We start from the raw sequence: 24,000 nt of genomic DNA, 5'->3' as shown, positions 1-24,000 counted from the left end.
AGACCCCAACCAGGCAAGTCCTGGTGACCATGAAAGGTGCCCCAACCACTACCCTTGATCTGGGTAACTGGGGCACCTACAACCTTCTAACGTATGTGCCAGAACCACTTCGGTGTTTCAAGTGCCAGAAATACGGTCACCACCAGGCTAACTGTACAGCCAAGCCTAAATGTGGTGTCTGTATGCCTCAAGGCATACAAAGAGGAAAAGAGGGACACAACAGCCAAATGTCCCAACTGTGCCAAGAAGCATCATGCCTGGAGCCTGACTTGCTCTGTCAGGAAAGAGGCGGCCCTCAGGCGACAAGAGGTTGCTCAAAAGCGACCAGACTTTGTTCCTGCCCCACCGGGCCCCCATGTCTGGGGAAGGAACAAAAGCGAAAAAGGCCTCCCGACCTCCTAAGAGGAAGGAAGCCGCCCCCCAGCCGACACCGGATGTCTCCAATCAAAAGAAGTTTCCGACAATGCCAAAGGTGCAGAAAAAGAAACTAAAGAAAAAAGGTTCTAAGAGCACCACAAAAACCTCCCCAACAGATGATCATCTCTTTGACGAGGACGATATGACTCTCCTGTTAACTGCAGTTGTCTCAGCAGTAGCAACAGCCCTAGGGAGGTCGAGTGAGAAGGCCGAGAAGGCAGTTTCGTTCGCCATGACGGCAATGACCCAGACTGTCGCAGCCCTGAAGGGAAGAAAGCTGGTTAGAGCAAAACCAGCCTCACCCTCACCCCAGGACGAGATTCCCCTCCCCACTCCAAACCAGGCCATGCCTTCACAGGCAGAGCCAAAACAGGCTGAATCTGTGAAGCCAGAGCCAGATCACGCTGACCTTGCCCAGGCAAGGCCAGCAAGACCAGCCAAGAAAAAGCCTGAGAGAAAAGCCGAACCAACCAAAGTCAGAGCTACCAAAGGCTCTCCACCTCCCAGTGGACCCAAGGATAGCCTGACAACAGACAAGGAGCCCTCAACCAGCGAGGACCTCGCAATGGAGTTGTCAGACTCCGACGATGTCTCTGATGTAACTATCACTGAGTAACATCATGACACACCATCTAAGCATCTTACAGTGGAACATCAATAGCTTCTCTGCAAAGAACGCTTTTCTCCAAGCAGTAGTGCGATCAAGGAACATTGACATTGTCATGTTTCAGGAGACATTAACAGTGGACACTGTTCGCTTCTCAGGGTACCATGCCTTCACACTGCCACGAACACCTGGCAAGAGAGGCTTGATCACCCTTGTGAGAGCAACAATCCCCTGCTCCGCAATAGCCGATGCATCGCACTGTGGAGACGATGTTGAATCCCTTGCCGTCGAGGTTCACCTGGCCGGGGGGCCCCTCAAACTGTACAATGTGTACAGCCGGCCACACTGTAGAAGCTTAGACATCAGCCAGGTCTGTGCTTCTGCTGCACACGACCGAGTGATCATAGGGGGAGACTTCAATGCACACCACCCCATCCCTAGCCGACGTGCTAGAGACATTCCCTGAGATTGCTCTCCTCAACACCCAAGAGCCAACGCATGTCAGAGGAGGGGTCCTAGACCTCACCCTGGCCACTGCGACTCTGGTGAGGAGGATTGGCTGACGTGTCGATGAGACCGTCACAAGTGACCATTATGGCACTATAACTACCCTCATGGATGCTGGCCCAGCCGAAATCCTAAGACCGAATCCAAGATGGAAAACAGACAAGGCCAACTGGCAGGCGTTTCAAAATGCCTTGGCCCTCTGTCTGAGATGCAACGATCCCCCACAAAGCGAAAATGTGGAAGTGCTCGAAGCTAGCCTGCTAAACGCCATTAATGAAGCAGCCTCACAGACCATACCCAAAACTCGGCCTGGGTCCAGAAGTCACAAAGACGCCTGGTACTTCAATGACGAGATCAGGGAGGTCAACCACAGGGTGAACATGTGCCGAAAACTATTCCGAAGGCAAAGAACCCCTGACAACTTATCCCTCCTAAGGGAGGCTGTCACGGATGCCAAGGAAACTGCCAACAGAGTCAGGCAGGAAAAGTGGCTGGAATGGTGTGAGTCCTTCGACCACCAAACCACCCTTTCAGAGCTGTGGCAACGGGTCAAGCGAGCTACCAGCTGCTCAGCCCCGAGGTGCACCCATCACGACCCCCAAGCAGAGTTCTCTGCGAGAACGAGCAGCAACAGTCTGCCAGCCGAGCTGAGGGCAAGACAAGAGCGTCTACAGCCAGACAGACACGCTCAGATCAGAGAAAGGGCAGCCGAACCCGATAACTCAGACGTTATCTTTTCTCTGAGGGAACTAAGGAAAGCCTATAAAACCAGTTCCAACACAGCCCCGGGCTCTGATGGGATCTCGTACCCCATTATCTCCCTCCTAGGACTAGCAGGTGAGCGTGCACTTTTGCAACTCATCAACAAGTCCTGGGAAACTTCCACTCTACCCCAGAGTTGGAAGAGGGCTACCATAGTTCCCGTCCCAAAACCAAAGGAGCCGGGGAAGTACCGCCCCATCTCTCCGCTCAGCTGCCTGGCCAAGACGGCCGAGAGGATGGTACTAAACCGGCTTCAATGGAAAAAGGGGACCCCTGCACGAACACCTCCACGGGTTCACAAGGGTCATGGGCACAGCACACAGCATAGCCACGCTCTTAAGCACAATCAACAAGGGCCCAGCTGTGGTGGTATTCCTTGACCTGGAGAAGGCTTTTGAACTGGCAAGTCCGTTTGCCATTCAGAAAAGCCTGATCCAGAAAGGAATCAGAGGAAAGCTCTTGGCTTGGATAGATGACTACTTCAAGAACAGGACTGCCAATGTCAAATTCCTCAACATGAACCTCCCAGAGGGGTGCAAAATCATCTCATATGCTGATGATCTCGCTATCACCTCCACTGGACCACGCAGCCAGAATAAAGCCCAGCGTTGTCTGGACCTCGTGTCAGAGGAGTGTTGTAGGGCAGGACTAAATATCTCTGCAGCCAAATCCAAAGCCATGGCTCTGAGACAGAGAGTTCGAGGCACAAGACTGAAAATCCAGGGAGTGGAATCAGAATGGGTCCAGGACTACCTATACCTTGGGGTAAGGATAGACCGGACCCTCTCCTTCCATAAGGAGGTTCAGTACCTGGTTGACCGAACCAAAGCAAGACTGTCCGTCATGAGAGCAATGACTGGGAGACGCATAGGGGCCAGACACAAAGTACTAAGATCATTCTATGTACATGCTGTCCGGCCATTGTGGACTATGCCTTAGTCGCTCTAATTGCTGCAAAGAAAAAGCACACAGACAAATTAGAAACAGTCCAAAATGAAGCTGCCAGGATCATTCTGGGTGCCCCGAGGTGGACGAAGGTCCTCAACCTCCTGATGGAGGCAAACCTTCTCCCCCTGGACTCACGAATCGATCTAATGGCAACGCAATTCCTGTCAAAGGTCATCCAGGCTCCCAGGAACACAAGCCTAAGACAAATATTAGTCAGATGCCTCGAACAAGACAACGAGCTCGTTGCAAACAACTCCTGGCTGTCTCATGCAGCCAGGGTGTTGATACGCCATCAGCTCAAAGAACAGCTTCTTGCTAAGGGCATGGACTCCCCTCACCCCGACTTTGCCGAAGCCCCGCCGTGAGCACTGAGCCTGATAGAGTTCAACATAATGAGCCTGTCAATGAAAAAGAGCCTATACCCCATGCCTAGCCTAAAGGCAGAAGCCCACAGGGTCATTGCAGCCATCACTCCTCCGGGTAGTAGAACATACTACACGGATGGATCGGTCGATCCTTTGAGCCACACTGCAGGCGCCGGCTTTGCAGCAAGGGATGCCACGCGATCCATGAGGGTAACAGACAACGCCTCCTCGCTACAGGCAGAGGCAGTTGCAATCATGGGAGCCCTAGGCCACGCGTCCCTAAGGGAAGGACACATGGTCATACACACAGACTCCAGGGCAGCCATTGATTGTCTTCAGCACAGCTCACCCACAGACAACATCTACCTACTGACCACGATTCTCACAATGGCACAGAGAATTCTTGCTCAGGGTAGAAGAATTATCATCAACTGGGTCCCAAGCCACATCGGCATCAGAGGGAACGAGCTTGCTGACAGACTAGCCGTCGCTGGCAGGGGTATGCCCCCAAATCCCATGACGATAAAACCGAGCCGAAAATCACTTATGGAGAAGTGTGCCCTGGTCGGTCGTACCTTCCTACGGCAGCTCCACAGAGAGGAAACGAGAACCTCCCCCTCGGCCAGCTGGTACTCAGACGCCATAGGCTATGAACCACTGGCACTCTCTGAAGTAAGCAACAGAGGTACCGAAGTCATTCTTCACAGAATGCGCCTAGGTTACCACTGTGCATGGCAGATTATCCCAACAATCGAACGCGATGAAAGGTGCTGCAAGCACTGCGGCGAGCCGAACGCCACACTAGTCCACTACCTAGAAAATTGTGACCATACACAATTCCTGAGACAGGGACCGCCCACAACAGCCGCCGTGCTGGTAAAGAGGCTATGCAAAATGCTTACACCGTGGCGGCAGGAGCGCCTGCTGGCAATCCCGCCGCCACGGTAAGCACCGAGTGTCAGACAACAGGCCAGGCCATATTTAGAAGGCCCGGGCGAAGCTAGAACTTCGCAAACCATAAAGTCAAGTCAGGTATGTGTGTGCGCGCGCATAAATGTTCATGTATATACATTTATATGTACGTACATTATATATTATCATGTGTATATACATATATGAATATATATACACACATGTATGTGGGCGTGCGCGTGCACATATATATATATATATATATATATATATATATATATATACACATACACGTATTACCTTTGTGTATACATGTCAATAAGAATCTAATATACTTCGATTCTCACGCTAGAAAATACTGTAATACTGTTCTCTTACATACTAAGTAAACAGAGAGAAAGTGAGAGAGTTGTGTAAGTACAAAATGTACAAATGAAACACGCACGCACATATCCTCCCGAAGAACACGAGGGCGCCGGCAGCGACACTAATGAGCGTACACCTGAAACACTACGTACATGTTCATTCCCCATCTGGCAACTCCATTATGATCGAATCAAATAAGTGAGTAATAATACATACTTTATATATATATATAAAAAGAAAAAACAAATCGGATAGAGAAAAGAAATAGATAAAGGGGATTATAAAAACAAGATAAAGAATCTTGAACCCCGGAAGCCGCAAAGGGGGAGGGAGAAAGAATGGAAATAGAGAAAAGGATGAGAGGGAAACAGACAGAGAAAGTGAGAGACGCGACACTCAAGAGCTGGGGACGAGAGACAAGGCAACCCTCACCTTTCGTCGTCAGCCCATGTGAGAGAGAGACAGAGAGGGGCAAAGATAGAGAAACAGAGGGAGGGAAAAAGAAAGATACAGTGATAGAAACAGACCCACAAAGGCTGGGGACGACAAAAAAGCGACTCGAGAGAGCGAGAGAAATCTATATCTATAGCAATTAACCTGTATCTACATCTTTTTATCAATAGTTACATTATCACCCTATAAATGTAGGCCGATAATGTAAAAAATATATATATAGACAAATATTAGATATTTACATTAATTACATATAGATATTTATTAATATATGTATAAATACATATCTAATAACTTGATATATACATATCCGTGTATACTCATATTCGTATATATAAGAATTATTCAACAACCATTCCTCCACAAATTTATCATTAAGAGGTTATTTGGGAATACCAACCTTATTTGATTGGATACCCTTCCTAATCATAGATATATATGTATATATATAACATAAAAAACATAAACATTTGCTTGTGTCTATGGTTATATATAAACATGTATATTTATATACATAAATAAATATATTACACAAACATATCCATATAAACATTTACATCCACACAAATCTATACCTGTATATGAATATGTATATATATTTATATATATATATATATAAGTGTATAGAGAGAAAGGGGAAGCGGGGGAGAGAAACCCACAAGGGCTGAGGACGAAAAACCAGTCTCCTTACTCTTGTCCTCGGCTCTTGTGGGTCTCGCTCAGTCGCCTTTCGTCCCCAACCCTTGTGGCGCTCTCTCTCTCTCTCTCTCTCTCTTCCCCCCTCCCCTCTTTCTCTCTGTTTCTTTGTCTCTAGGTCTCTTCCCTCCCCTCTTTGACTCTCCACGTCTTTCTTTGTCTCTCACAAGGGCTGTGGACGAGAGAAAGGCGACACGGAGAGAGAAAAAGAGAAAAGAGGAATTGATAAGAGACTCACAAAAGGTGAGGACGAGGGATAGGCGATACACAAGGGCCGAGTATAAGAGAAAAGCGACTATCGCTGTATCTCTTTTTCTCTCATTCTTACTCGCCTTTCGTCCTTGTGACAAAGAGAAGCAGACAGAGAGGGAAGGAGAAATAAAAGAGGGTGAGGCAATGAGTGAGAGGTACAGAGAAAGAGAAAGACAGAGGGAATGTGGAAGAGAAAAGAGAAAGATACAAAGAAAATTTAGATGGGTTTGGGAAAACTCGCCTTCCGTCTTCAGACTTTGTGGGTCTCTTCCTTTCTCATTGTCTTGGATATATATGTATGTATAAATATTTTAATATGAACATATATACATAAATAAAGGGCTAGACGACAAACATTCCTATAACTTGTCTCCTTCTCAATCATCGCCTTTCGTCCCCAACCCTTGTGCGTTTACTTCTCTTTACTCTCTTCCCCTCACCTCTTTCTCTACTGTTTCTTTGTCTCTAGGCATCTCCCGAGACACGCTTTGGCACAAGCGGCTGTGGAGAGAAAAAAGGCGACTGGAGGAGAAAAAGAAAAGAGTTGTACAGTACTCGACCTATGTGAGGACGAGCGATCAGCGCGTCCAAGGGCCGAGATAGAGAAAAGCGACTCGCTGTATCTCTTTTCTCTCATTCTTATCGCCTTTTTTCGTTCCTTGTCAAGATGTATCTGCATGACTCAGTTTTTTTGTCTTAGTGGGCAGAGAAAACAACATAAAGAGAGAGGATTGATAAGGAACTAAAGGTGACGAGGGTAGGTAACAAGGGAGTAAAGAGAAAGATTCTCTCTCTGCCTCTATTTATATCTTTGTCTCCATAAATATGTATATATACACATCTATATCTGTATAAAGAAATATATAGGTACATATAACATATGTATGTATTCATATGGATATATATGTATGTATAAATATTTTAATATGAACATATATACATAAATATAACAATGTATACATGTATGTATTTCTTATGTATATTCACATTTACATATATGTATATAACATACGCACATACACATATAGTATATTCATATATACATCTATTTATACATGTACATATATACATCTTTTTATCTATAAACATGTATGAATTCGCCGCCGTGGCACAAGTGTTAGCGTGGTTGATTAGGAAGGGCATCCAGTCAGGGAGGGGTTGTACTGCCAAATTACGCCTCGATAATAAATTTGGATATTTCTAGATTCAACAGTGTAATAAATGTTCAACAAATAAATATGTATATATGTGCATGTATATGTATGTATACACACAATGTACACATGTATATAAAAAATATGTATATGATTATATATATATACAGTATACATAAATGTGTGTATATATAATTGCGTGACAATGTGTATACAAAGACGAAAAGGAAAACAGCCACAGTAAGAAAAGAATATGAATCGTAACGTTTCGAACTCTGCACTAGTTCCTCTTCAGACGAATAATAAAGCGAAATGGATACATATAAGTACATATGTATATATATGTATGAATATATACATATATATGTATGAGTATATACATATATATGTATGAGTATATACATATATATGTATGAGTATATACATATATAAATATTACACATACAACATAAATATGTCTACATATTTGTACATATATGTATACACATCCATATGTATTTACACACAAATATATCAAACGTATATCCCCCAATCCCTTGCCCGTCTCCGTGGGGGGGAGGGGGCGTTAGGAGGCGGAGACTGGGACCCAACTAATTTTGCATGGTCTTTTTTTTCCCTCCTACTTTTTTCGTTTCTGGCCCTTCCCCAACCCCTTTTACTATCCACTTCTTAAGGTATAAGAGCCGTGCTAAAATGATAAAAGGCTGACTGTGCCAGTCCTGAACGGCCTGAGGGAGCCATGGGCACGGTATTCCCCTGTTTAGCCCTTACCCCTGAAGGGGACCATGGCCAACAATTAAGATGTTATACCATTATTAGGGGCAATGAGACTTGCCCCCTTCATCAAATAGCCCCACTAATTCAAACTCTCCCGATTCCCTGACTCCAGGCTCTCCTTTGACTCCGGCTCTGAACACTACAACTACTATCCCCTCCTCAATGCCTACTAGTAAAGTATCCACCCCAGTCAACTCTCAAACCCCAGGAGACATTTCTACTCATCCAACTTCAACACCTCTACCCCCCACAACCTTCTTCATCAACTACCCCATCCTCCTTTATTACCACCTTACAGCTCTATTGTCCACCTCAACACTACTCCCTCTTCCACACACCCCTGTCCTCCTACTACCTCCATCTCTACAAAAATCTTAAATACTCTAGCCTAGCCAAATGGGACCGATTTTTCGTGATCCCTCCCACAGCTCCCTACTTTGACAAAAGTCTTTTCTCCCAGTAATGTCTCCAAAAATAAGTAGGCAAAGTCTTTCCGTAGCCAACCCGAATGTTCCCGTCTCGTCACAGTAACATCTGAAAACTAAGCTATAGCATTATCAAATCTAACTGATCTATATAGTAACCCCATTCCTGCAGAACCCCATTTAACCCTCAATACTTGCACCGGAACTGTTTCTATCAGACAGACAGGAAGCATGTCGATGAGGTTTTTCTCTTAGTCCCTTCAGTAATATCGCTCACTCTGCCACTCCCCCTACCTCCCAAGTTCCTACACCCTCCCCTTAACCTATCCCTCCTCCATCTAACTTCCCCTATTCTACCTCCTAACTTCCCCAGTCAAATTCTTTTGCCATCCTAAATCCAGACACTCCAATCTCCACTACAGCCCCAACACCTTCCCCTCTCCCTCCCCGCACAACTCACAACAGACAGACTAAACGTTCCACCCCCTCTTCCCCTACCACACAATCACCACCTTCCTTTGCCTCTACTCTACAGACACCAGTCTTCTCTTCCCCCCCTTCACAAGGAATCCTTTGTCTCACAAAACTCCCCAATCATCTCCATTACAGAAACTCTTGAAGATATTCAAAACTACTCGAGTCCCAAACTGACACTGAAACCCCTCATCCACCTTCAAATTCCACAACTCCCGCTCCCTCCACACTCAAAGTGACTGCCGATATTCTCCCTCCTCCAACTCATATTCCCCCTACACCCTGACCTCCTACCCCCTCCCAAAACAGCCCATCCCCCCGACTCCAGCTCCACCTACATTAACCCTCCTGTCATCCCCTCTATCCCTTCCACTCCCTCCTGGATACACACGTGAATCCCTTACTATCCCCTTCCCCAGACCCTCCACCTTCTAATACCCCCCTGATATAACACCACCTTCCCCTCTCATTCCTTATCCCACCCTCTAGCCTTCCCCTTCAAATTCTCCTACACATACTGCAACTGTTATCACCCATAAATCAATGAAAGTATAATTATCCTTCATTGGAATATTCGCGGTTTCTGTTCTCACAGACCAAAGCTTCGTCATATCCTTTCCTCTTATAACCCATCCATTATATGCCTTCAAGAAACTTTTCTTACACATCCTCCTATACCAGTCCCCAATTACCATTTTGTCTCTTCCCCACACTCCCTTATGTCTCGTCCATACTTATCGGTCAGAAAACGCCTTATGTCATACCTCTTCTTCAAACCACTGTCCCTTGCACAGTTATCCGCATCTTTCTTCACCGCTGGATCACAGTGATTTCAGTCTACTCCCCTTCCCCTTTGACTTTGTTGCTTTTGAAAATCTAATTTCTCAACGCCAATCACCTTTCCTCATAGTTGGTGATTCTAACTGCCGCCACACTCTTTTGGCTGATCCCTAGAGCGCTTCCTCTCCACAGTTGACCTTATTATTCTTAATTCAGATCGCCCCACACACTCTGATACACGCACGCAATCTTTTTCATGCATTGACCCCTCTCTATGCTCACCTTTTCTTCATTTAGATTTTCATTGGTCAGTTCTAGACCACTTTCTAGTTCCCCTTTCTCCTTCATATGTACCACTTCCTAACTCCCTACGCTGGTGCTATGATAGAGCCGACTGGCGTACTTTCATTATACCGTGTACATAAGCACGATTTGTGTAAGCAGTTAGACATAGACCGCATGACTGTTTGTTACGTGGCTCGAAGTCTAATGGAGAACCATCGCTTCAGCGAGGAATAGCTGACAAGTTCATCTGACCCAAGACTCGTTTCGTGTGCTACCATCACTTCTTTTACTCTGCAGAAATAAAGAGAAAGATGTTATAACCACTATGTATACCCCTTGCATAACCAATGTTTTACAATGTTTCACAACTACAGTCCCAAGAGCTGCCCATACAGCTATTCCTTGAACCTCAAGACCCTATACTTCCAAATGTGTTCCATGGTGGAATTTCAATTGCACTAAAGCGCTTCGCTTAAAATGTGCAGCCTGGAACAGTTACCACTACAAACGAGGTACCCCTAATCAACTATCAGCCCTTATCTCCTTTAAAATAACATCTGCCTGTCTTTGTCATACAATCCGGAATAGTAAAACAAATAGCTGGCGAAATTATGTTTCCTCAATTACATCCTCTACATGTCATCTCAAATGTTTGGCGCCGGTTCCATAAACTATTATTACAGTAAAGTAATCTAGTAACATATAATCGGTAAAAATGCTAATGTTGGATGCGGTAACGAGGCAGTTCCTGCAGTAGCGTTCGTCCCTCTCCCCCCCCCCCCCAACCGTCTTGCTCACTGCCTTGAGCTCATGGGGGGTCTTGCCTCGGTCAGTCCTTCACTGCCGTAGGCCTGGGCAAGATGTCTCTGCCGTTTTTGCTATAAAAAGGGTTGGTACTTTCTTTGTTAGGGATTAGGGTGATATTTTATGTTAGTAATATATTGCATAGGCAGGATTGTCTTGTGTTTGTGTTTCATATATTTTATTTGTTGGTGATGGTATAAATAAAACTAAGTTGTAATTTAATGACTAAGTATTTTCCAGATAACTGATAATGAAATAAGAACGTAATAAATTACTATATAAAAAGAATTACAATAAAATAATGACAGTACTTTAACGCAAGGACAGTTGTTGTTACATGGCATTAGCCATTCAAGATCAGGCCGCATCATTGTTTTGATTTCGTCTATGATTCTGGCTACCGCATTAGGAGAATTAGAGTTCAGCGAAGCTGCTCTTCCTCTGAATTTTCTTAGTGACATATCAGCCGTAACAAGTGGGGGCCTGACCGGGATGTGTGCGAACTGTCAATTAGCATTTCGTTAATAATTTTCGTTTTGCCATTTGCAACATGCGATTCCCTTGGTGTTGCACTTTTAGTGTTTTATTAGCCGTTGTAACGCATGTTCCCGTTGGTATTATCTTTATTGTGCAATTGACTTCCTTACATCTCGGGTATTTGGTCATTAAGACGGTCACTTCTTTCTTGTGCATCCAATGCACTTCGGTGATCTTTGGTTTGTAAACAAGTCATCGTTTACATTTGTAACTTGACTTTTGCTTGCTTGGTGACCATTTATGGTGTTTTACTGTTTTTGTGTTTACTTTAATTGTACGTTTCTTAGTGGTTTGAAACACAGGTTTTACGATTACTGATCACATGTTTAAAAAACCTATCTAGCTAACCAGCTTATTTTCGCCTGTTATTCTTCTTGGTGATTCATTATGTTCAATGTTGAAAGTTTCCTTGAGAATCCGTCAGCCGAAGCGCTGGTCGGTCTAACTAAAGCCCAGTGGAGTGAGTTAGCCACTCATTATTGCATCCCTATTCGGTCATCCTTACGGAGGGATGAAATTCGTACTTTAGTGACTGAATATTTGATAGAACACCAAGTGCTAAGTGAGGATGAGTTAGAGCACGTGTGTCCTCGTGATGTCACGATGGCCCGCCAGTATATCCTGGAGAGCCGTAATTTAGACTTGGAGATGTTTAAGGCAGAGAATGAGCGGATGCGTCTCATGCAGAGACCCAATCAGGAACATTCTCCTCCTTTTCGTATAGAGGATGCAATTAAATTTGTTCCTAAATTAAATGAAACTGAACCAGAGTATTTCTTCATTAATTTTGAGCGTGTAGCTGCCTTGCATGTTTGGCCCGAAGATAAGTGGGTATTACTTGTACACAGTGCATTTGTTGGCAGGACATAAGAGTTTTTTTTCAACTTTGGATTTGGTACAGTCACAGAATTATCATGTAAAAGAGGCTGTGTTAAATGTTTATAAAAAGGTACCAGAGGCTTATAGACAGGATTTCCGAAATTGCCGTAAAGATGGTAAACAAACCTTTGTTGAGTTTATCCCCCAAAAGCAACTTTTGTATAAAAAATGGGAAGAGAGTGAACTTGATGCACTCGAGTATGATAAATTACTAGAATTGTTTATACTCGAGAATATAAAGAAGTGTATGCCTGTAAAAGTTGGTCTGCGCACATTAACCGAGGTCGGTAGTGCCGCCGATCATTTCGCTCTAACTAATCCGAACTACTTTTGCAGATCTAATGAGCCTTCATTCCAGTCTAACCAGCATAGTGGTAAGAGGATGTAGTATAGTGCCAGGACTGAACTGCCAGATACCCACAAGACTGTTACTGTAAAGTCGTCAGAAACAGGTGGTGAGAGTAGGAATTTTGCTTCACGCGGTGAGAACTTTTCTTTTTGCTGTTATTGCAAGAAACACGGTCATTTCATGAATGACTGTTTTAAATTGGCAAATAAGCGTTCTGACAAACGTATTTTTCACGTCAATGCTAATAAGAGGAAAGATGTTGCATCGAACTATCATGGTAATAAACCTGATCTTGCCCTTTCTCTCTTTTCCATAGCCGAATCTGTTAATGTGACGCCTTCATTGAGACCATTTTGTTCCACAGGATTTCTTAGTGCTAATGAATAGTGCACGTCTTCATCCCCGGTCACTATACTACGGGACTCGACTGCAGATATATCATTAGTGCTCAAAGAGGCTGTTCCTAACCCTGACTGTTACATTGGAGAGATGGTAATTATTAATGGACTGATAGGGTCCAAGAACATACCCATTTGTGAAGTTTACCTTAAATCTGAATTGATATCTGATTATGAAAGATTAGTTGTTGTTGATAAGATACCAAGTGCCGGCATTTCACTTATTACGGCTAATGATCTAGTTGGTAATGATCTAGGTGTGGCCTTGCCCTGCGGTTTCACCTTGTCCCACAAAGGAACAATACAGTAGATTTAGAGAGGAAGTATCCTGACCTCTTCCCTGTGTGTGCTGTCACCCGCAGTGCAAATCGTATGACCTCCGATCCTACCAAAGCGGTTACTTCTGGTAGTACATTAACAGAAGAGAGCGCAAGTGAAGTAATTACGGAGGATTTCACACTAGCAGACTTCTTTGATTCATCTGCTAAAGTTTTAAGTCAGCCTGCAGCTGATAATCCTGATATAGTGAATGTCAAAGGCACTCCAGATTACTAAAGAGAAGCTAATTGAAGAACAACATAATGATCCTGAATTTAAAGCATTTAATGATAGGCTTACTGACCTAAGTGATCCAGAAACTTCTCATGGGTGCTACTATCTCCAGTCAGACGTTCTTATGCGTTAATATAAGCCCTATAATATATCTGCAGACGATACAAGAGAGACCGTACATCAGATTGTAATTCCTAAATCCCTTCGTACTGACGTTTTAAATATTGCACATGACCTTAGTGGTCATTTGGGAGTCAGGAAGACTTATTACAAGATTTTAGCTCATTATTATTGGCCCAAAATGAAAAGAGATGTTAGTCGTTATTGTCAGTCATGCCATATCTGCCAAGTAAAAGGTAAGCCAGGAGCTGGCATCAAACCATATCCTTTGCAACCTATCCCAGTGTTAAAAGAGCCTTTCAGTAAAGTAGTTATTGACTGTGTAGATCCCCTTCCTAAGACTAAAAGGGGTAACAAGTTTCTGTTAACTATAATTGACGTGGCCACCCGATATCCTGAAGCTTTTCCCCTCGGACGCATTACTACTAAGAATGTTGTGAAGGCCTTAATAAAGTGTTTCACTCAGGTGGGTGTGCCTGCCGTGGTACAGTCAGATCAAGGATCGAATTTCACGTCCAGACTGTATGAAAAAATTAATGAAGTCCTTAGGTATAAAGAAGTGCAGGTCCAGTGTATATCCTCAGAGTCAAGGGGTTGTTGAAAGATTTACTATACTCTAAAGACAATGATTAAAGCTTTCTGCTTGGAGACTGGTTCTGAGTGGGATGAAGGAATAGATTTGCTTCCATTTTCAGTAAGGGACAGTGTTCAAGAGAGTCTCGGATATTCACCATTTCAGTTAATTTATGGCCATGAAGTGCGTGAACCACTAAAAGTCTTAAAGGAGTGTTGGTTAAATGAAGAGGAAGAGATTCCTATAGCTGCGCATTTTAACAAATTTAAGAGTAGATTAAAAACAGCTATTTCAATAGCCCATAATCATTTGGGTAAAGCTCAGACTAAAATCAAATAATATTTTGATAAAGTAAATAATTCTAAAGTAAGAACCTTTATTGAGGGGGACTTAGTTTTAGCCTTTCTACCTCTTCCTAACCAGCCTCTTCAGTCTCGATATTTTAAAACGAACCAGTAATGCTAATTATGTAATTGAAACACCTAAGAGATGTAAGAAACATCGTCATGTACACGTGAACCTCCTGAAAAATACTATGAACGAGATGATTTGAAGGAAAATGCACGAGAGGTTTCAGTAGTTGTACCTTCTAATATCAGTAGTGAAAATAATTAAAATATTCCTATTGTGGATCCTAATCTCATCATTTCGGTCATCTTAGCTAATCCTGATGATAAACTTAAACACCTTACTGCTGCCCAAGCAGCAAATATTCGTTCTTTTCTGCAGGAGTATGATAAACTATTCAGTGATGTACCACGTCACTGCCCTCTGCTGGAACACGATGTTGAGACTAGGGATGCTCAACCAGTACGCCAAGCTCCCTATCGCCTCAGTACAGAGAAGAGGGCATTCAATGCCTGAAAGAGCAGGGTATCATCAGTCACAGCCTTAGCCCCTGGGCATCCCCTGTGGTCCTAGTTCCCAAGAGTAGCGGCACTTACCGTCTATGCGTGGATTACAGGAAGGTGAATGCGGTAACTGTGGCGGACTCCTTTCCCCTCCCGAGGATGGACGACATCATTGACGATTTGGGGAGGGCACGCTATCTGTCGAAATTGGATCTCCTCCAGGGGTATTACCAAGTCCCGTTAACCGAGAGGGCGAGGCCGATTTCTGCGTTTGTCACCCCGGCCGGCCTCTACGAGTTCAGGGTTCTTCCGTTTGGGATGAGGAACGCCCCGGCAACCTTTCAGCGACTCATGAATTACCTGACGGTGGACCTGGAAGGCGTTCGTTGTTACCTCGACGACCTCGTAATCTGGAGCGAGTCCTGGGAGGAACATCTGGTCCGTCTGCGTGCGCTCTTCTCGGCCCTGTCGGACGCCAATCTTACGGTAAACCTGCAGAAAAGTGAATTTGGACACGCTCGTCACCTTCTTGGGTCACGTGATCGGTCAGGGCCAGGTCGCACCTGTCGCCGCAAAGGTGGTCAGATGAGTGTCATCAAGCCTTTGAAGACCTGAAGCGTGTACCGCCCCCGTCTTGCAAGCTCCTGACACAAGTATACCGTTTACAATACAGGTGGACGCCAGTGACGGTGGTGTGGGAGCGGTACTCTTACAGAGAAGCGGAAGTGAAATGCTCCATCCAGTGTGTTATTTTTCTTATAAATACAAGTCCTATCAAAAGTCTTACGCCACCGTCGAAAAGGAGGCTCTAGGAATAGTGTTGGCCATTGAAAAGTTTAGAATTTATTTAACTAGTTCTAGCCATCCAATTGAAATTCTCACTGATCATAATCCGTTAACGTTTATTGAAAATGTGAAGTTTAAAAACATGCGAGTATTAAGGTGGGCATTAACATTACAGCCATTCAATATAAAAATCTTCCATATAAGTGGCACACACAATATCATTGCGGACGTACTCTCGAGATCGTAGGTGGTGTGTTCTGCACACGGTGACCGCTGACTCAACACTGTGGAGGACAGAGGACAGGAGTACGCTAATGTCGCCCCTTTAGTTAAACAAGCGGTTACCTTGTTGTATATAATAGTGGACCAGCTGAGTCCTATAATGCTCCTTTTTTTTTGTTTTCCTCTGTACTCAATGCTGCCTTACAGTCGTGCCGCAACACTCATGAAGGCATTGACGGTATCCACTACCGTATGCTCCGGCAACTCCCCTCTTCCTCCTTATCCTTCCTATTAACAATTTACAACCACATATGGACATCAGAAAATTTTCCTTCTCATTGACGAGAAGGTCCCCTTCCTGAAACCCAATAAATCGGGTACCCTCCCTCAAGACTATCGCCCATCGCACAAACTAGCTGCTTGTGCAAACTACTAGTGCGAATGGTTAACTTCTGCTTAATGTGCTATCTTGAATCTCACAATCTTATCTCTCCTTCCCAGTTTGGTTTCCGCCGTGCCCGAAGCACAGCTGACCCCTTACTCATTATGAGACATAACATCTGCATTTGTACGCCATTAATCTGTACTAGCTATATTTTTTGACCTAGTAAAAGTATATGATACTACATGGCGGTACCATATTCTCCAACAATTATCCTCTCTAGGCATACGCGGAAACATGGGTGTCTTCATAAAGTCTTTCCTCTCCCAACGCACTTTCCAGGTCAAAATTGTCTCTGCCACATCATCCTTTTTTCCTCAAATCGAAGGCATCCCACAAGGCAGTGTGCACAGTACCACTTTATTCCTTCTTGCTGTTAATGGCATTGTCTCAGTTCTACTACAAGGAACCCGGTTATCACTATATGTTGATGATTTAACCATCTATGCCTCTGGCACATACATGCCAAATCTCTGCCAATCTCTTCAGTCTGCAATATAATCATAGTCTTCCTGGGCCACAAACTGTGGCTTCCACTTTTCTACCTCCAAATCTTTCTCCAGCCTTTTCTCTCACACTCGTGTAGGTCCCCAACCTCTACTCTTCTTATATGGCACTCCACTCCAATACCGTTCCTCTGGCAAATTCCTAGGTATTATTTTTTACTCCAAACTGTCCTGGCGAAACCATATCTTTTACATTAACGAAAAAGTTCGCCACCGTCTCCGAATCTTACAAACTCAATCCCATATATCCTGGGGCTCAGATTGTAAAATTCTCCTTCATCTTCATGTTACCTAGATCCTCTCCACTCTCAATTATAAATGCCATATCTATTTTGCCTCAACTTCTCTCCTTGCCCATTTTGATATAATCCATATATAATCTGTGGTCTTCGCTTAGCCCTAGGTGCCTTCCGCTTCTCTCCAGTTGAGAGAGCCTGTACACTGAATCAGGCATACCATCTCTCTCTCGACGCCGTACCCTTCTTTCTCTCCGATGTTATGCTTGATTCCACCAATTTCCCCTCACTAAACTATCCCACAATCCCTCTTCCTACCTTTGCTTCTCCATGTTTACAAAGTCAGACACTTATTACCACTGCTGTCCACCAATTTGTCAGAGCTGTTGGTTAAACGCACGCTCCGTTTGTATGCACACATATACATATGTAGATATATTGTATATATATTTATATTTATACTTACAAATGTATATACACACACGCATATAAATATTTATATTTAAATTTATTTATATGTAAAACAAGCATGTCTATATGCAATGCATGTTCAATATACACATGTAAATACATATATGTATATGTATATATACTGCATACACATACAGATATATGTATATGTGTATATATATATGTACATTATATATGTATAATTACATAAATACATACACACAATATATATATTTATATATATAATGTATATATATCACAAACACAGTAACGTGTACACAAAAATGCAAAGGAAAACAGACACAGTAAGAAATGAATATGAATCGTAACGAGTTCCTCTTCAGACGAGTAATAAACCGAAATGGTTTCAGTTTATTATTCGTCTGAAGAGGAACTCGTGAAGAGATCGAAACGTTACGATTCATATTCATTTCTTACTGTGGCGGTTTTCCTTTTCAATGCATATATATACACATGTAAATGTATACATATGTATGTGTACTGTTTATGTATATATATGTATATTCTATATATATTGTATATACATAAATACATATATATATATATCATATATATTAAATATATATATATACATATATATATACACTGCATATATGTTCATATATATCGCTATATGTCTATATATATATAAGTATTAACATATATGCACTGAATATATATATATATATATATATATATATATAACTATGAACATATGTATATATAAGTATATATATAAATATATATCTATATACATATATATATATATATATGCATACACTCAAAGTAAATATACAAATATATGTAAATATATGTACAGTTGCGGAATTATATTTCAGTACACATGCTGGGTCCCACTTTTGTACATCTGGCAACCACCTCGATGTAACCATAACGTAAATAGTATTTTCATGAATGAGGCGAAAACCTTAGGTTGTAAGACAGAGCGTGATTGGTAGAACATAAATAGCCAGTAAGTGTATTAATATTTATTTTTAGAAACGAAATAAGCTATTTAATATTTCTTTTTTTTTTTTCTTCAAATAAATGGTTGCAAAATGTGTAGTATTGATTATCGTCTCTTTATAGAATATTTTTCAAATGTGACTTCTTTAATTTGTTTATCGAAATGGCAACACCTGTGGAGGTAAGGCGGCATTCTGCCTTTATTTGAACAGAGCAATGATATTTTCATTTTGAATATAGAAAACGCCTCATACTTCAAACCTCTATGTGTGGCAACTAAATCAAATAGAAATCTGCAAATTCGCTGAGAAGTTAGCAGATGTTCGAAGCAACTCCATCTAGTAGCAGCTGATCGAACTAATGAAGTGAGACTTCTTTTCACCGAAATGAAACACTTTCAATAAACAGGAAACACTACGTTATATTCTCCATTATAGAACATCACATGAACGCAAAACCGCTGTATGAGTATGAAGGATATAAAGACGCTTTATCATTGTGTGTGCATGTGTGTGCATATACGCGAGCGCGTGTGTGCGTATGTGTGTGTGCACAAGTAATATATTTGATGAGTTACATAAATATACGTGATTCGTTTGTTTCATTACGAATGCACTTTATCTTGTGCTATATTCTGATAATGGGTTTCGCTCTCAGTATTCCATAAGCCATGGCGTTTGTCCACATTCTAACAAATGAGCAAGTAAATTTACGTTTGCTTGTTTCAGCTCGAGCAACTACAAGTTAGGTGGTTTGAAGAAAGGGAAATAATCTCACCTCCATTAAGGATAGTCTATGATATCTAATATCTTCAATATTTTCACATTCATTCTAAGGGAGTTGGTATAGGTTGCTCTCTATTTTTGTCTGTCTTAATTGTAATTTTTATTCTCAGCTGCCAATTCATGTCTATCCACTGTATATGTGTAGGTTAAATTTGCATATTTATCTTCATTACAAAGTCAAAGTTTATATATTCTGTTATGTTTACGAAAGCATTTTTTTTTTGTATATGGAATGTATTAGATATCGTTGGCTTTAAAGAGTTATTTTTCATACACGATTTCTTGGAATTATTTGATTACTGAAATGGAAACACCTATGGGAGTGGGCTGGCGTTTTAGCTTCACAAATGATTATAGCTGCACATTATTTACACTTATAAACGCTGCTTTCTATAAACAGCGACATATAGCAGCTGTAAGAAATACAATATTCAAATTCGGTGAGAGCTTTGCAACTACTCGTTACTTAACCATCTAGAAGCAGCTACATGAACAAATAAAGTGAGTTTATTATCTTTTCGTCAGATCCAAACACTGATTCAGAAGAAAACAATGTTACGTTATAAACTTCATTATAGAATAACTGTACCGAAAATTACAGGAATACAGTGAATTTATGAGGGTTTTATCATTGTGAGCATGTATGTGTTGAGAAATTAGAGACGCTGACCATTTTTAATGCGCCTGTACGCCATTTTCGTTATTTGAGTACTAGTGTGCGTAGTGATTTAGAATTATAGTTTTGCATTTCAAACTTTATGAACCACGTTCAGCGAAGAATAACATGTATTTATTTATTGAAATACTTTCTTGCTTTGTATGAATTTACAAATTGGTAGAACTATTTCTTTTAAAGATATTTAGTTGTCTCTTTACTTTTTAAGAAGAACAGTAATATGTAGAAAAGAAGGCAAATATTTGGGAAAATCATACTGACTGGAACAATTCATTTTTATTAAAACCTTGTCCAACCACCGTAAATATATAGCGTATCATGACGCACTTGCGTAGTGGCCTACATGACCCGCACAAAATATGTATCAATTTCTCCAGCGCGATGCGGGCCCCGTGGTCACTCTAATGTGACTCATGGGTGGTACATCACGCGTTCAAAGACAAAGTTACTTCTACCGCACGGTGTGCGCCACCTGCAAGTCACGTGTTTTCAGCTTATCATGTGCCTCCTTGACCAGAGGGGAGCAAAATAACCCCGGTTTCACAATGTTGATTGGCATCAGACTGGAGTGGCGTGATCGAATCAGAGACAATCTGCCGGTTTGTTAAAATAGCGAAGGGCTCGAGCCACAGAATATTCATACATATGGATACGTTTATACACCGAAAAATACTTTTCTCTACATACCTGTGTGATGGATATGTAGAAATCTACTTAAATGATAAATATACACATGTAGTTTGATAAATACACATTTATTTATGTGTGTATGCATGTCGGCCTCTCGCAATTTTAACAAACTAGACGTATAAGCTTACAAAATACTTTCTTTTCTGTGAAATACATCGCGCTTTGTATCCGTGACGTCACACCTGTAAACAGAAACGTCTCTGGAGACCTAGAAACCGAAGTGCGGAGCGACAAAACAAGTGTTTTTTACCGTATTTTTCTTGTTCTGAACAATGACAGTTTGTGCTGTGTACGGGTGCAATAGTGAAAATAAATTTAAGAAACTAGGAAGGTTTCATTTCTAAAGTTTCCAAGGACAAAGCCCGTTTTAAACAGTAGATCCTTGTGTGCTGTCGGGCAGATAAGCTAAACCCTGAGACTGACAAAGTTTGTTCCCAACATTTCAAGGCAGCTGACTATAACAACAGTGTATTATCAAGAGGGAGCTTTTCAAGAAGTCTCCACTGAAGGATCACTGAAGGCTGATGCTGATATTTCACACAAAACAGGAGAATGAGTCAGGTAGGCAACTTTGGTATCATTTCGGCATTAAAACTATTATTCTAAATACACGGAATCTTACGGTTGAAACAGTTTAGACATTCCCTTTCAACATAACATAAATAAGCACAATGTACTCAAAGTTAGTTCCAACCCACATTTTTGTGGTTGCTTCTGCAATTTGACCATTCTATTTGTATCAGAACTGTATTTATTACCACTCCATGAGATAATTTAAATGTCCGACATGGTAAAAAAAGAATAAAAAAAAAGAATGGGTAACTGATAAGTTTTCCTAATTACAGTCTTATATTTGGCTTCAGATAATTAAACTTGCTGGAATTCCCTATTGATTGTTAGGATAATTAGTGGTCTTTCATTATGCTCCTTTATGAAACTATGGGTGAAAATACAGAGGCATACCAACCTGTGAATATACATGTTTGCAGTAGGATAATTGACGGAGAAAGCTTGTGAGAAAGATAGGAAAGTGTATGTCTTTTATGGATTTAGAGAGAAGAGTTATGACACAGTGATAGGGAAAGAGGGTAGCTACCCATGCCAAAATTATACCATTATAGTCAACCACCAAAATGTTTCATTTAATATTTTTCCTATTTGTAAAAATCCAAAATAATGGGGACAGAGAGCTGAGGAAAACAAAGGCGGCAGCTTTTGCAAGACGCTCAATGTTTCTAGTAATGGTATAATTATATTAGAAATACATATTTATTACTGTCTTACTGAAAATGTGCCATTGATATAATATTTCTGAGCGTTTTTTTTTTTTTTTTTTTTTTTTTTTTTTTAATTCTCTCCCTGGTGTTCTCTCTCCTTCAACATACAAATCACCTGACCATGATTCCTCCCCTGCTCGGATCACTGGTCCTAGAGGAACTCGGCATCATGGGTTCATTGTTCGGGTAAGAGGAAAGCTAATTCATTATTACTGTGGCCTATTACATCGGGAGTAGCATCATTAGTAACTTAAAACTTTGTAAAGATTTCAGCCTTTGATTTTTTTTTTTTTTTTTTTTTTTTTAGTCATCAGAAAATGTCAGAGGAGGGTCCATTTGGCATTCAAAAATATACCTTTCTGACATAAGTACAGTGTAGTAAACTACACTAAATACCTTTGAATTATTCACAGCTTATATTCTTTATGAGGCTTATTCAGTAAGCTAACACTAGTAATTATGAAACAGAATATTAATTTAGTGATGTCTGGATGATTAGATCCATAGAAAACATGCAGAACATCAACAACTGAAATATCACTTAGAGTTCTCTTAATCCACAACCGACCCCGTCTAGTTTTTGACTGAATACTTTGAATTGGCCCGAGTATGGCACCATTGCTTCAGATTCACCTAAACAAGCCTTCCCGCTGCATGAATAGTATTGTGTTTGCCAAGAATTAAGTGGATGTAAGGTTAAATCCTAAATAGTTAATTTAGTGGCATGTTAAATATATCAAGGAACAGGATAGTGTCATTACTAACCTCTGACATGTTTAAATTAGCTACTTCAGGAAGGTCATACTAGAAAACCAATTTAAAATGGACACGCAAATTCCATTTGATAACTGAAAGCTGAGTTATACATCTCATCAACATTTTTCAGAATAACTTTTTCTCTGTGGCCAATTTTGTGTTGATTTCCCTTTTGAATTACAGAATTGGCAGCTGATTGTCCTAAACGAGAACATTGCTGTTGGAGAAAGACTGTCAACACCCATAAAATTATTGCCACCGGTAAGGTAGCCTTTCGTCTTCAGGTAGACATAGTCTGTCAGTTTTTTGGTCCTGTCTACATCCTCTAGATAACGTGTATGCCCTACAACAGCTGTCTGAGGGGTCTCAAAAATTGGAAAATGTAGCAGAAATTAAAAGCCAGCTATAACTAACTTTTGAAGGATTACAAGGAATTGAAGGAATTTCAGAACAAAAACTGAAGTAACTTAGTGCAGAAAATACTGACATAAAAATGACAATTTTAAAACAAGCATCGGTATTTTGCTGTTGGACCTGGCGTGACCTAACCTGGAAAGTATGCGGAGCTGAATTGCACAGGTTGCGGGTCGTGGCTGCCACAATACATTTTCTCTATATTTCTGATACCCAGATTGATTTCTTTCTCTTAGGTGAACAGTGAGAAAGTGGTCAGAAGATGTTGCATTAAACTAAAAATCTGTAAGACCCAATGGAGAGAAGTATCCGAGGAAACAACTAAAACTATTATTTCCCTCAGTTAACACTTTGCAGAGGTAGACTAAAGGACACGGGTTCATTCCTGGAATCTTGGGACAAAGGCGAAACTATGATTAAAGGAGAACGAGTATGTATTTTGTCCTTTGATGAAATGAAAACCACAAGAGTATGAGAGTACACGAAAATAGGTGACAATATTCTCAAACCACACATTTATGTCTACACAGCAATACAGAGATATAAGAAG

The sequence above is a fragment of the Penaeus chinensis genome, chromosome 11 (assembly GCF_019202785.1).
Source record: "Penaeus chinensis breed Huanghai No. 1 chromosome 11, ASM1920278v2, whole genome shotgun sequence".
Lineage (NCBI taxonomy): Eukaryota > Metazoa > Arthropoda > Malacostraca > Decapoda > Penaeidae > Penaeus > Penaeus chinensis.
Note: the sequence above shows the minus strand (reverse complement) of the source record.